This window comes from Podarcis liolepis (assembly GCF_965112155.1).
Source record: "Podarcis liolepis genome assembly, chromosome: W".
Lineage (NCBI taxonomy): Eukaryota > Metazoa > Chordata > Lepidosauria > Squamata > Lacertidae > Podarcis > Podarcis liolepis.
Window position 1 is genome coordinate 24,231,803 of NC_139568.1, and position 15,545 is coordinate 24,247,347.

The 15,545-nt window shown below is 44.7% G+C and overlaps 1 long non-coding RNA gene across 1 annotated transcript in view; it reads left to right on the forward strand.

The window, feature by feature from the left end:
• Positions 1-15,545, forward strand: part of LOC310697740 — an 873,530-nt gene that overhangs the window by 794,449 nt on the left and 63,536 nt on the right. The window lies entirely within an intron of this gene.

Here is a 15,545-nt window from a genome sequence, read left to right on the forward strand (position 1 = left end):
AAGACTGAAGCTCCAGGTGGAGTAAAGAATGCTAGAGGCATTTTTGTGGGTTATGAAAAGGGTCTCTACAGAGTAATTTTGTCTGAATCTGGTCAGGTGATTCTCACAAAATTTCTAGAGAGTGCTCCTGAACAGGAGAGAGTAATTGTTCCCACATTTCCCACAGAGGACAATTCAGATGATGATGGTGATTTTACTGATTACAGTGGTACTGAGAGTAACAGTGATAGCTCAGAGAGCTCAGTTGACACAGTCATTGAGAGGAAGTCTCACACAATGGCTAGACCTTCACAGGTGAAGGATGAACCACTGTTTACTATTGGAACTGGTTCTCCAAAGAGTCCTGAGACTGAACCAGTGAGCAGAGAGGATCAGCACCTCATACGTAGGTCTGAGAGAGTTACAAAGGGTGTACCACCCAAGAGGAAGAAGAAGAAGAGTTTGGATTTGATATCCCGCCTTTCACTCCCCTTCAGGAGTCTCAAAGCGGCTAACATTCTCCTTTCCCTTCCTCCCCCACAACAAACACTCTGTGAGGTGAGTGGGGCTGAGAGATTTCACAGAAGTGTGACTGGCCCAAGGTCACCCAGCAGCTGCATGTGGAGGAGCGGAGACGCGAACCCGGTTTCCCAGATTATGTGACTACCGCTCTTAACCACTACACCACACTGGTGTAGGTATTCAAAAGAGTTTGCTAACTCAGCTGTTGCATGTGTTACTATTGTTGACAACTCAAGACAGGTTGAAGCTGTGTCTAAGTCAGAGACAAAGACACAACAGAGAGTTGCTAAGCGTAACACTACATTCCCTAGCCAAGGAAATGCAGATGCACTCATTCCTTGGACGTCAGACAACCAGAGAGGTACACTGGGGAAACCAGTGGCGGGTAGTTCCAAGGGTGGAACTGAAACAACAGGGGAGTGTTATATGTATAACAACTGTTTGTTTTCTTCTCTGGATCACGCTTTGCTCGCAGTGCACATTGATTCATATGGGGAAGTATGTTACGATATTGAAGCAATGCAGCCGCGAGCTGCTGGTAGCTTGAAAACAAAACATAATGGGAATGTTGGGACTGTTCCGTGGGAAACAGAGGGACAGTCAATTCACAGTGCAGAGGGCACCGGAATTAGCTCAGAGTGTAATATGAGCTGGACAGGAAGTGTTTGTTCTCTGTCGACTGCAGGAGTATGAAGAGAGCAGTCATGTTTTCTGTAATGCTGCAAAGACAGAAATAAAGGCATGTAAATACGTTTCTGTCTATCTCTTTCCCCTGCCCATGCTACCAGATGTCGGAAATCAAGCCTTTATCAGGAGAAACTGGCAACTCTCCCAGGCACCCGGCTTGGTCTCCTGTTTCTCCTGATAAAGACTTGATTCCTCACACTCCCCCCCCTTAATATTGTGTTATACGTTATCCACTTCTCTTTGATGTTGTTACTTTTTTTAACAGATATTGCTTCTAGTGGAGAGTTCCATCTTGGGGTTTTCTGTTCCAAATATCTTTTGTATTTTCCCCATACCTTATATATAGCATTTCTTATTATATGATTTGAAAAAGTCCTATGTGACTTTATTTTCCCATAATTAAAATAGCCATGCCACCCAAAACGGGTGTCATGACCTTCTAGATCTAAAATATCCCAATTTTTTAATAAATACCAATCTTTCTTTTTTTTTTTGTAGAGCCCGAACAGGTTTATTATGTTTTTTTTTTAATAAAATTTTTTATTGGTTTTACAAAATTTTTTATAGACAATACAAACAAATAGAAAAACAAACAAACATGCATAATTTCGTATCCTTTTTTCATAAACCTCACTTCTTCGACTCCCCCAAACCTCCCCTTTCTACATCCCCATTTCCAAATTTATTTCAGCAGATCCTAAGATTTATTTTTATCAAATTTATCCCTTATTGATTCTTTTCTTTTACTTAATCTTTTGTAGCTGTAATCCCCTTTTTTCTAAAACCTCGACATTTTAGCATTCATCAATTCTATAATATTTCTTAAGATAAATTTTAAATTTCTTCCAATCTTCATCCGCCGTCTCTTTCCCCTGATCGCGGATTCTGCCGGTCATTTCAGCCAGTCCCATATAGTCTATCACCTTCATCTGCCATTCTTCCAGAGTGGGTAGTTCTTGAGTCTTCCAATGCTTTGCGATGAGAATTCTTGCTGCTGTAGTAGCATACATAAAAAAAGTTCTGTCTCTCTTTGACACCAATTGGCCGACAATGCCCAAGAGAAAGGCCTCTGGTTTCTTAGGGAAAGTACATTTAAGTACCTTTTTCATTTCATTATATATCATTTCCCAGAAAACCTTAATCTTCGGGCACGTCCACCAAAGGTGATAGAAAGTACCTTCAATTTCTTTACATTTCCAACACTTATTGTCAGGCAAATGGTAGATTTTTGCTAGCTTGACTGGCGTCATGTACCACCTATAGATCATTTTCATAATATTTTCTTTTAAGGCATTACATGCCGTAAATTTTAAACCGGTGGTCCACAACTGTTCCCAGTCAGCAAACATGATGTTATGACCAATATCCTGTGCCCACTTAATCATAGCTGATTTCACTGTTTCATCTTGTGTATTCCATTTCAGCAACAAGTTATACATTCTTGACAAATTCTTAGCATTGGGTTCTAACAGTTCTGTTTCTAGTTTTGATTTCTCCACCTGGAAGCCAATTTTCCTGTCTTGTTTATAAACCTCCATTATTTGATAATAATGGAGCCAATCTCGTACTTTAGTTTTCAATTTCTCAAGACTCTGTAGTTTCAATTTGTCACCCTCTTGTTCCAAAATTTCCCAATACTTTGGCCATTTGGCCTCCATATTGAGTTTTTTCACAGCTTTAGCCTCCAAAGGCGACAACCATCTAGGAGTTTTGTTTTCCATCAAATCTTTATATCTAATCCAAACATTATATAATGCTTTTCTGACAATGTAATAATAATAATAATAATAATAATAATAATAATAATAATAATAATAATAAAAAATTTTATTTATATCCCGCCCTCCCCAGCCGAAGCTGGGCTCAGGGCGGCTAACAACAATCAAAATAGCTCAACATTCTAAAACATTCATTATAAAATTAATTAAATCAAATTAAAATCAAATTAATGGCAACCATCAAGCAAAATTTTGTGCAGATTGCCAGAGGAGGGGGTCAGGCTGCGCCCTGACAAAAGGCCTGGTGGAACAGCTCTGTCTTGCAGGCCCTGCAGAAGGATGTCAGGTCCTGCAGGGCCCTAGTCTCTTGTGACAGAGCATTCCACCAGATTGGAGCCGCGGCCGAGAAGGCCCTGGCTCTAGTTGAGGCCAGCCTAACCTCTCTGAGGCCTGGGATCTTTAGGGTGTTTTTATTTGCAGACCGTAAATTTCTCTGTGGGACATACCAGGAGAGGCGGTCCCGTAGGTACGAGGGTCCTAGGCCGTATAGAGCTTTAAAGGTTAAAACCAGCACCTTAAACCTGATCCTGTACTCCACCGGGAGCCAGTGCAGCTGGTACAGCACCGGATGGATATGATCTCGCAGAGAAGACCCCGTAAGGAGTCTCGCCGCGGCATTCTGCACCCGCTGGAGTTTCTGGGTCAGTCTCAAGGGCAGCCCCACGTAGAGCGAGTTACAATAATCCAGTCTGGAGGTGACCGTCGCATGGATCACAGTGGCTAGGTCAGGGCGAGAGAGATAAGGAGCCAACTGCTTAGCTTGGCGGAGATGAAAAAATGCCGCCTTTGTTATAGCTGCAATCTGCGCCTCCATAGAGAGGGAGGTATCAAAGATTACACCCAAACTCTTCACAGATGATGCTGGCACTAATTGCACCCCCGCAAGAGACGGGAGTTGCCCCCTCAATCCCATATCGCTCTGTCCCAGCCAGAGGACCTCTGTCTTCGAAGGATTTAACTTCAACCGGCTCCCACGTAACCATCCACCCACAGCTTCCAGACATCTGGTCAGTGTATCTGGGGCCGAGTCAGGATGGCCATCCATCAACAGATAGAGTTGGGTGTCATCGGCATACTGATTTTTATGTGATTTTTAAAGGCCTTATGCACCTTAACTTTGTCATACCATAAATATGCATGCCATCCAAATGCGTTATTAAAACCTTCTAAATCTAGTATATCTGTATTCTCAAGGAGCATCCACTCTTTCATCCAGCAGAACGCTGCTGATTCATAATACAATTTTAAGTCCGGCAGGGCAAATCCCCCTCTTTCCTTTGCATCCGTTAATATCTTAAATTTTATTCTGGGCTTTTTGCCCTGCCAGACAAATTTCGAAATGTCCTTCTGCCACCTCTTGAAACAGTCCATCTTGTCAAGAATTTGCAATGTTTGAAACAAAAATAACATTCTAGGCAATACATTCATCTTTATAGCTGCAATTCGGGCCTAACATTGAAAGCTTCAAATTTGACCATATTTCTAGATCCTTTTTAACTTCTGACCAACATTTCTCATAGTTATCTTTAAACAAATTCAGATTCTTAGATGTCATATGAACCCCTAAATATTTCACCTTCTTAACCACCGTCAAGCCTGTTTCATTCTGGAACTTCTCCCTTTCCATGACTGTTAAATTTTTCTCCAAAACCTTAGTGTAGTGGTTGGGAGTTACTCGTGCGTAATCCTGCTCCGTTTGAGCGTCGGATTGCCTGGTTAAACCCTCCGGACTGCGCAGCCCATCTTAGCATGGCTGCCCTTAGTCACTCGTAGAATCTGTCTGTGGGCGTTTCTTAAAGCGTTGCCAACATAAGAGTTGTTTGACGCCCAATCGTTTCCGCCTCTCGCTGCGCGGGAGTCTCCTGCGCAGGGTGGGCGTGGGCAGCGGGGTGCTTGGGCTCTCCTCGCTAACTTCCAACGAAGAGTCTTGGAGCCCCTGCACCTCCCTGTCCCGTTGCTCTCCCTGATCCCTGGTGTTACACTCATTCTCTTCCTCTTCTTCCCGGCTGAGTCTCCCTCTAGCGCTTGGACCTTCCCCTGCAGAATCTGAGACCCTTTCCTTCTCCCGTGCCTCTGATGGCAGTTCCCTGACATCCACCTCCCTCCCAGAGCCCCCTTCACTCCCCCTCCGACCCGGGGGCTCTATTGCAGCCTCTTCTCGGGTCGGCGAGCCAAGGAAACCCCTGAAAGAGCTGTCCTCCTCATCTGTGGGTGTGAACACCTCTTCCCACCTGCCAAGGTTCCCACCCAAGGAATAACTCTCCCAATCCGATTCTTCTTCGGATTCTGAAAACCCTTCGAAACTCTCTTCCTCCTCTGTGGTGCCGAACTGTTCTTCCCAGAATCGCTCTAAGGGCTTGGGCTTATCTGGGAACCGTCGGTGGAACACTTCCACCATGTGCTCGTCGCCCACTGCCTCTGCTGGCACCCACGTGTTTTCCGACCAGGGCTCTCCTTCCCACGCCACCAAGTACTGCACCTGCCGCCCTCGCCACCTTGAGTCCACTATCTCTGCGGCTGAGCTCTGGTGTTCCCTCTCTTCTACCTGTGGTTGTGGCAAGACTTCTACCTCCCGCCCCTCGAATTCCTGCCCCTCTCTGTGTGGTGAGAGTAAGGACCTGTGGAACACGGGATGTATTTTCATGTTGTCGGGCAACCTGAGCTTGAACGCCACTGGGTTTATCTGTTGTATGACTTCAAACGGGCCCAGTCTTCTGGGCTGCAACTTCTTGCACCCTCCCTTAAAGGGTAACCCTTGAGTGGACAACCACACGCAATCCCCCACCCTAATGGTTTCCCCTTCCCTCCGGTGTTTATCTGCTTGCTTCTTGTAATTGGCTTTGGCCCTTTCTAGGTTCGTCTTGAGCTGTTGATGTAACGCTTCCATTTCTTCCACAAACTGTTCAGCTGCAGGCACACTCCAGCTCTGTTCCTCATTACCCGGGAATGCCCTGGGATGACACCCATAATTGGCCAGGAAGGGGCTCATACCGGTGGACACATGTTCAGCATTATTGTACGCAAATTGTGCTAGCGCTAGTTTCTCTACCCAATCATTCTGCCTTTCGCTAACGTAGCAGCGTAAGTATTGCTGAAGAACACTGTTTGCCCTTTCCGCCTGCCCATTGGTTTCTGGGTGTCTCGCTGTCGAGAAGCTGACCTCGACCTGCAGTAGGCTCATGAGCTTCCTCCAGAACCGGGAAGTAAATTGTTTTCCGCGGTCAGACAAAACCCTCAAGGGGGCGTCATGCAGCCTGAAAATGTGTTCTACAAACAACCTTGCCGTTTCTTCTGCAGTCACTGCATGGGAGCAGGCGATAAAATGGCACATTTTTGTTAGCAAGTCGACTACTACCATCACTGCTGTTTTTCCCCTCGATTTGGGCAAATCCGTCATGAAATCAATTGACACCACCTCCCAGGGTTTGTTTGGCGTGGGTAAGGGTTCCAGCAAACCCGCTGGCATCATGCGTTCCCCTTTGGCCCTCTGGCATCGGTCACACCCTCTTACATATTCCCTTACATCTTCCCTCACCCGTGGCCACCAAAATTGTCGGGTCACCAGCATCATGGTTTTGTGTTGCCCAAAGTGCCCCGCTGTGGGGGTGTCATGTAGTTGTTTGAGTACCCTTCTTCTTAGAGCCTCCCCCGGTACGTACATCGCCCCCCTGTAGTACAACACCCCTTCCTTCTCTTCAAACCCCTCTGGTGCTCCCCTCCCCTCTTGGACTTCCCTGATCTTTGTCCGGGCAAATTCATCGTCCCTAGTGAGTCCGGCCAGTTCTCTCGTGCCCACTAGAGTCCCCCCCCCCACCCATCGGTCCTCAGGTATGATGTGGCGGGTCTCCGCCGGCCCCTCTCCTTCGAAGTACTCTGGTTTCCGTGAGAGAGCGTCTGCTCTCACGTTTTGCTCGCCGGGCACATACTGGATTTCGAAGGAAAACTTGGAAAACTCCTGCGCCCAGCGGATCTGTCTCTGGTTGAGCACCCGTGCTGTCCGCCAATATTCCAAGTTCTTGTGATCTGTGCAGACCTGGATCTTATGCTGCACCCCTATCAGTAAATGGCGCCACCGACGAAAGGCGGCGTAAATTTTTAGCAGTTCTCTGTCGTACACGGTGTAGTTTTGTTCCGACTTGCTCAGCTTCCGCCAGAAAAAGGCACACGGTTTCCATTCTTGCTTGTTCAGTCCTGGCTGCAACAGAACCGCCCCGATGGCTCTGTCTGACGCGTCCGTCTCCACCCTCATTGGTTTCTCCAAATCCACATGTAGTAATTGTTCCTCCGACGCAAATGCCTTCTTCAAATTTTCAAAGGATTGCTGGGCTTCCTCCGTCCACACAAACTTTATTTTGCTACTGAGACAGTCCGTGATTGGGGCAGTCAAGTGCGCAAAGTTCTTGATGAACTTCCTGTAGAAATTGCCAAAACCTAGGAACCTCTGCACATCCTTTCGGGTCTTTGGGGTCTTCCACTCTAATACTGCTTGCACCTTGCTTGGGTCCATCGCTAAGCCTTTGTCAGATAACTTGTACCCCAGGAACTCCACCTCTCGGGCATGAAACTGACATTTCTCTAGCTTGACCCACAACTGGTGTTTCTGCAAACGTTGTAGCACTTCCCTGACATCTCTCACATGTTGTTCCTCATTTTCTGAATAAATCAAGACGTCGTCCAGGAAAGCTACACAGTTCTTGTAAAGCAGAGACCCCAACACATGGTGCATGAAAGCTTGAAAACAGGCGGAGCCTGACTGTAATCCGAAGGGCATAACAAGATATTCAAAAGCCCCCAGGGGTGTGAACATGGTGGTCTTCCATTCATCCCCCTCTCTCATCCGGATTAAGTTGTAAGCCCCCCTCAGATCTAGCTTGGTGAAAATCTTTCCCTTCCTCACTCTCGTCAGAATGTCATCAATTCTGGGCATCGGGAAAGTCACAGGTTCTGACACCAAATTTACCCCCCTAAAGTCCACGACCAGCCTCGATTTATCAGTGTCCTTTTTGTCCACAAAAAATACTGGACTGCCCCCCACTGCCTTGGACTCTCTTATAAACCCTCTCTTTAGGTTCTTGTCGATAAAGTCCCGTAACTCCTTCATCTCTCTGTCTGACATGGCATACAGCTTACCCACTGGCAGCTGCGCCCCAGGGAGCAAATTGATCTGGCAATCGAACGGCCTGTGGGGTGGTAGTCTATCTGCCTCCTTTTCACTAAAAACCTCCTTCAGATCAGCATATTGCGGTGGCACCTTCCCTTTACCCTCCACTGCAGTGCTTGCCACTCTGGCTACGCTCATCCTTGGCGTTTCCCCTCCTAGGCAGTGCTGCAGGCAGTAGTCAGACCCAAAGCTGACGGTCCTCTGATGCCATGCCACCACCGGATCATGTTGCGCTAACCAGCTCATCCCTAATATTATTGGGGGACCCGCTAATGAGGCAACGTGGAAAGCGATTGTCTCTGAGTGCCTAGACACTCTCATTCTCATCAGTGGGGTCTGGTGGGTAACTTCCCCCCCAATCAGCTCCCTCCCATCAATGGTGGTGATTTGCAGAGGTGCATCCAAAGGTAGCAGGTGAAGCTGATGCTCTAAAGCAAAGTCCCTGCTAAAAAAATTGCATGAGCTTCCTGAGTCCAGCATACCCTGAACCTTCACTGGGTGCCCATTTGGGAGTTCAAGCACCACCTCAATGGCAATTGCTGCTCTTGGAGAATCTAGTTTGGGCACATTCATTGGTTGTTGGCTCGGCTGCTGTGCCCGCTGATTGGCAGCCAAGCGTTTCCGTTTCCCTGCTCCGGAGTCTGGGGTTCCTCCTCCTCGCCTCCCACGGCCCCCACCATTGCTTGCCAGGCCTTTCTTTGTGGGCAGACTCTGGCAAAATGTCCTGGCCTTTGGCAAAGGAAACATTTATTGGTCGTTTTTACATCCTTTCCCTCCTTTTTGCGACTCCCGCTGGCGTTTGAAACTTTCTGGGCGCGCGCACCTCCTATTTCCATTGGCTCCGCCGGCGGGGAAGGCTGCCTAGGTATTCTAGGAATGCGGTAGTCATGACAACGCTGCTCTCTCCCTTCCCGCCTCTCCTGAGCCTGCGCTTCCTGTCTTACTCCAATCGCAAGGGCTGCCTTGGTCAGCTGGTCCATAGACTGTGGGCGGGGTGCGCGCGAAAGCTCATCCTTGACCGTTGGTGACAGCCCCTCCTCAAATAGCATTTGTATGGGTTCCGCGTCCAGCTGCCACCCCAGACGATGAACAATCATGGCAAAACGTGACCAATAGTCTCTAACTGACCCTTCTCCCTGCTTACAGCTTAGCAGTTCCCGTTTGGTCACACTCTGCTGCACATCGCTACTGAACATAGCATCCATCGCCTGAAAGAATTTCGATAGATCCTCCATGGCGTCATTCTGCGTCGCCATAAGCAGTCGAATCCACTCTCTCGCCCCGTCCTCCAAGTGCCCCACAATATAAGTAACTTTGGCTGCGTCATTTTCAAAATCATTTTTCTGCAGCTTCAAGGCATATTCTATTTCTGTTCTAAACGCCCCATACTCTTGAGGCTTTCCCCCAAACTTGTGCACCAGTCCCGGTACCTTCCTCGCTATGGGGGTGGGTTTCCCCTGGGCATCCAGCGACCGTCGTTCATCCAGCCTCGCCGTCAGGATGGCTATGTGCTCTTCCAAATCGCGGTTTCTCTCCTCCAGCGATTGGCCTCCAGCCGCCCCTCCCGTGGCTCCGGCTCCTCCGGTCTTACTCATGATGCCCCCTTCTGCTTGTTGCGCATGAGCAACTTTCAGGGACAGACAGAGTGCTGTAGTGGTTGGGAGTTACTCGTGCGTAATCCTGCTCCGTTTGAGCGTCGGATTGCCTGGTTAAACCTTCCGGACTGCGCAGCCCATCTTAGCGTGGCTGCCCTTAGTCACTCGTAGAATCTGTCTGTGGCCGTTTCTTAAAGCGTTGCCAACATAAAAGTTGTTTGACGCCCAATCTTTTCCGCCTCTCACTGCGCGGGAGTCTCCTGCACAGGGTGGGCGTGGGCAGCGGGGTGCTTGGGCTCTCCTCGCTAACTTCCAACGAAGAGTCTTGGAGCCCCTGCACCTCCCTGTCCCGTTGCTCTCCCTGAACCCTGGTGTTACACTCATTCTCTTCCCCTTCTTCCCGGCTGAGTCTCCCTCTAGCGCTTGGACCTTCCCCTGCAGAATCTGAGACTCTTTCCTTCTCCCGTGCCTCTGATGGCAGTTCCCTGACACTTAGTCTTTTGTTTGTTCAATTTAAATCCGGCAACTTGACCAAATTCTTGAATTAACTCTAAAACCCTTTTTGTACTAGTGTCTGGCTCTTGTAAAGTAAGTACTAAATCATCTGCGAAGGCCCTTAACTTGTACTGTTTAGCTCCGACCTGTACCCCTTTAACCAGCTGGTCACCTCTAATCATGTTTAGCAACACCTCCAGAACTGATATAAAAAGTAGTGGGGAGATTGGGCACCCCTGTCGTGTCCCTTTTTCTATTTTAAATTCTTCGGTTATCACATTATTTACAATCAACTTAGCCTTTTGTTCAGAGTATATTGCACCCATACCATTCTCAAATCCTTGGCCTACCCCCATCCCATGAAGATTCTTTTTCATAAAACTCCAAGAAATATTGTCAAAGGCTTTCTCCGCGTCCACAAATATCAGAACTGCTTTAGTATTTAAATTCACCTCTAGTAATTCCTCACATTATCTGATAAATGTCTTTTTGGGAGAAAGCCTGCTTGGTCCTTATGAATCTCTTCCATCAGCACTCTTTTCAGTCTTTTTGCCAAAATGTCTGCAAAAATTTTGTAATCCACATTAAATAAATACCAATCTTTCAACCAGAGAAGACATGAGGCTTCGTAATATAGCTTCAAATCCGGTAACCCGTAGCCACCTCTTTCAACAGTATCTATTAATATCTTATGCTTTACTCTTGGTCTTTTACCCTTCCACAAAAATTTAGAAATTTCTTTTTGCCACTTGTTGATACTGCTGGTCTTTCCTGTAATTGGAATCGTTTGGAATAGAAAGAGTAGCTTCGGTAAAACTATCATTTTAATTACCGAAATACGGCCCAGGAATGATAAATTTAACCTTGTCCATGTCTCCAACTGTCTTTTGATATCTTTCCAACAATTGGGATACTGCCAGAGAGACAAAGTCCATCATGGCCCCAAGCCGTCTGCCGGACGATCCATCGATCTCCCGTAAGCACGCAGTATCAGCATTTAGCGACATGAGTTTCTCGAAAATATCTTGCCACATTCTAGAGCTCATGCACACTCTATCAGCAGATAATGCACAGCAAAAGTCACACTCGGGAGAGCATTATTTACAAGTTTTATTCAGCGTTGATCAGAACAAAGAAAGACATGACTGCCTGCGTCAATGTCTCCAGACACAGAGAGTGAGAAAACGAAAGCAAAAGACACAACAGAAACATCCTGTGAAAACAGGAAATACGCAGGCTGTGACACAAACATCCTGCTCCCTTTTAAGGTGGAACGGAAATATCCTAACATCCTCCCCCTTTCCGTGTAACCTGTAGTACCTGTGGTTCAACCCAATTGCAACCTTTGTACGTAAACCTTAAGTTGTTCTCTGTTAACAACCTTAGACAACAGATCAGCAGGAATTTCATTTCCTGGCATGTAGGACACCTGAATGAGTCCTTTCTGAATACACTCTCTTGCACGATGTAGCTTAATCTGCAAGTACTTGGTTCTTTGCTTGCAACTCTCTGAGTTCAGCAAAGCCAAACACGATCTATTGTCTTGATACACTTGTACAGGACATTTCACAGAAACTCTGATGTCCTTAAACAGTTGCATCAACCATTCACAATCCATGAGTGAAAATGACAGAGCATTGAGTTCTGCTTCACAGGAACTTAGGCTTACTGTCGTCTGCTTCCTGCACAACCAGTCAAACAGGCAGTGGTTGTACATGTAGCATACTCCAGAAGTGCTAGTACCATCCGTGGTGTCACTTCCAAAACTTGCATCTGCAAAGATTTCAAGACCTCCAGTCTTCTGACTGGTGAACCTCAGCCTGTAGTGCAAAGTCCCTTTCAAATAGCGGGCTATGCGCTTCAGAGCTTTCCAATCCTGAACAGTAGGATTGTTAGCATGTCTGCTAAGCAGGTTAGTGCTTACAGCTATGTCGGGTCTTGAACATCTAGCAATGAAATTCAACTTGCCTAGAATGCATCTGTACAGCGTAGTGTCAGAAAACACTTCAGCAGTACTGTCTACCTGGTAACCTGTCACCATCGGTGTGTCTGCTGGGTTTGCATCAACCAAATTCTTTTTTTTTTCATCTTTAAATTTTTATTCAATTTTCCTTTTGCTTATATTGGTTACAACCATAATTACAAATATACAGTTTTTGAACCTCCACCAGCACCTCCCACAATCATCCATTTTTCTTATTTTCCCTCATTTTCTATATAATATTGCTGATTTGCCATTATCTTACACCTCTCTGATTCTGTCATGCAATATACCTTACAGTATTACAAAGTCTCTTTAAACCCCACTAGCGTTGTTTGTTGATCACATATAGATTCCAGATATACCGCAAACTTTCCCCAGTCCTCGATGAATTTTTGATCTTTCTGATATCTTATTCTTCCAGTCATTTTGTCCAATTCTGCGTAATCTATGAGTTTCATCCTCCATTCATTCAAAGTCGGCATTTCCTCCTGTCTCCACCTCTGGGCCATCAGTGTTCTTGCTGCTGTGACAGCGTATTGGAACAGTTTGTAGTCCCGTCTTTTTATCTCTCTTCCTGTTATACCTAGCAGGAAGGATTCTGGCTTCTTAACAAACGAATATTTAAACATCTTTTTCAATTCACAGTAGATCAATTCCCAGAATCCCCTCACCTTCCTGCAATCCCACCACATATGAAAGAGAGATCCCTCTTTTTCTTTGCATTTCCAGCACCTATTGCATGTCTTATACATCTTTGCCAGTTTTGCCGGTGTAATATACCACCTGTACACCATCTTCATTATGTTTTCCTTTAGTGCTGTGCATGCAGTAAATTTCATGTTTTCGTTCCATACCTTTTCCCAATCCTCTAATTGTATACTGTAACCAAAGTCTCTGGCCCACTTAATCATGACCGACTTAATCTCCTCGTCCTTTGTTTGCCATTCCAAAAGTAATTTATACATTTTCGAAATTATCTTAACATCATTGTCAATTATATCTGATTGAAATTTAGACACTTTTTCTATGTAACCCTTTTCTTTAAGATCTTTGTTAAACATTGCATTTACCTGAAAGTAATGCAGCCAATCATAAACCTGGTCCTTGACTTGTTCATATGGCTTCAGTTTCCATTTCTCCCCCTCTTTCACTACCAGTTCGCCATATGTTATCCAATTTGGTCTCATATTAATATTTTTTACTGACATTATCTCTAGTGGTGACAACCAGTGCGGGACTTTAAATTCCAAAATATTTTTGTACCTGTCCCAAACCTCTATTAAAGAACCCCTAATAACATGGTTAGTGAAACCTTTATGGACTTTCTTCTTCTCCAACCACAAATAGGCGTGCCATCCAAACCTATTACCATGACCCTCTAGATCTAATAGTTTGTTGTTATTTAACTTTATCCACTCCTTTAGCCAGCAAAGACAAGACGCCTCGTAATATAATTTTAGGTCTGGCAGGGCAAAACCGCCTCTTTCCTTGGCATCTGTCAGTAACTTAAATTGTATTCTTGGCTTTTTGCCCTGCCAGATATATCTCGAAAGCGTTCTTTGCCATTCTTTAAACACGCTTATTCCCCTGATTATAGGGATCATTTGAAACAGAAATATCATCTTTGGGAGCACACACATTTTGATTGTTGATATTCTGCTCCAAAAGGACAGTTTCATTCTACCCCAGGTTTCTAAATCTTTCTTAATTCCCTTCCACGCCTGAATATAGTTGTTCTGATATAAATCGATGTTTTTTGGGGTCAGCCATATTCCCAAATATTTTACCTTTTTGGTCACATCAATCCCTGATTCTCGTTGCAATTCATCCACTAGACTCTGGTCGATATTCTTAACCATTATTTTTGTTTTCTTTTTGTTTAACGTAAATCCGGCCACTTTACCAAACTGGTCTATTTCCTCCAATACCTCATTTAAACTGTTTTTAGGTTCTTCAATCGTTATTACTATGTCGTCGGCAAAGGCTTTAATCTTGTATTCATTTTTGCCGACTGTCACCCCCTTTATTTTATCATTGTTCCTTACTGAGCCTAAAAGGACTTCCAGGACTGTTATAAATAGTAACGGCGAGAGAGGACACCCCTGTCTGGTACCTTTCGATATCTTAAATTCTTCAGTGTGTATGTTATTCACGATCAATTTAGCTCTTTGTTCTGAATAAATTGCCCTTATTCCGTTATAAAATTCGTTCCCAACTTCCATCATTTCTAAATTTTTTAACATAAATTCCCACGATATATTATCAAAAGCCTTCTCTGCGTCCACAAACATTAATAGAGCTTGCTTCTCATTCCTTACAGACAGATATTCCAGAATATTTATTATGTTCCTAACATTGTCTTTCATCTGTCTGCCCGGGAGGAAGCCTGCCTGGTCTACATGTATTACTTCCTGCAGTATCTTCTTTAATCTTTTTGCTAGTATTCCAGCAAAAATCTTATAGTCTGTGTTCAGCAGAGATATTGGCCTATAATTCTTTACTTGTGTCAAATCAGAGTCTTGCTTAGGAATAAGTGTAATAAAGGCCTCTTTCCACGTTCCGGGGATATCCTGTTGTTTCAGTATGTTGTTCATAACTTCCTTTATTGGTACTATTAAGGCGTGCCTCAGTTCTTTGTAATAACTGGATGTTAAACCATCTGGTCCTGGTGCCTTCCCTTTCTTCAGTTCTTTTATTGTTTCGATTATTTCCTCATTTACAATTGGGGCGTTCAGTCGGTCTTTCTTATCTGTCGGGATCTTTTGCACACTTTTTTCCTTTAGAAATCTTTCTATTTTCTTCATGTTGTTCTTTTCTCTGTTGTTATATAAATGTTTGTAAAAATCCAGGAATCCTTTCCTGATAGCTTTAGGGTTTTCAACTTCTTCTCCATCTAAGATAATTTTGTTAATTGTACTTTGTTCCTTCCTTTTCCTAATTTGCCACGCAAGCCATCTGCCAGATTTATTAGCAAATTCAAAGTTTTTCTGTCGAAGCCTTTTGATATTCCATTCCACCTCTTTATTAATAATCATTGCGAATTGTGTCTGCAGGACTTTAATATTCTCTTTTATTTTTAAGCTGTTTGGATTCTTGATTAATTTTCTTTCGTTGTCCATTATTTGTTTTAAAATTTCCTTCCTCCCTTTCTCCCTGTTCTTATTCTTAATCGCATTCTGTTGAATAAAGAATCCTCTTATTACTGCTTTGCTTGCGTCCCAAACTATACTCATTTTTGTGCCCTTATTCATATTGTCCATAAAGTAATCTGTCAATTTTTTCTTTGCCTCTTGAATAAGCTTATGATCATCCAGGAGATAATCATTAAGTCGCCATCTAAATGA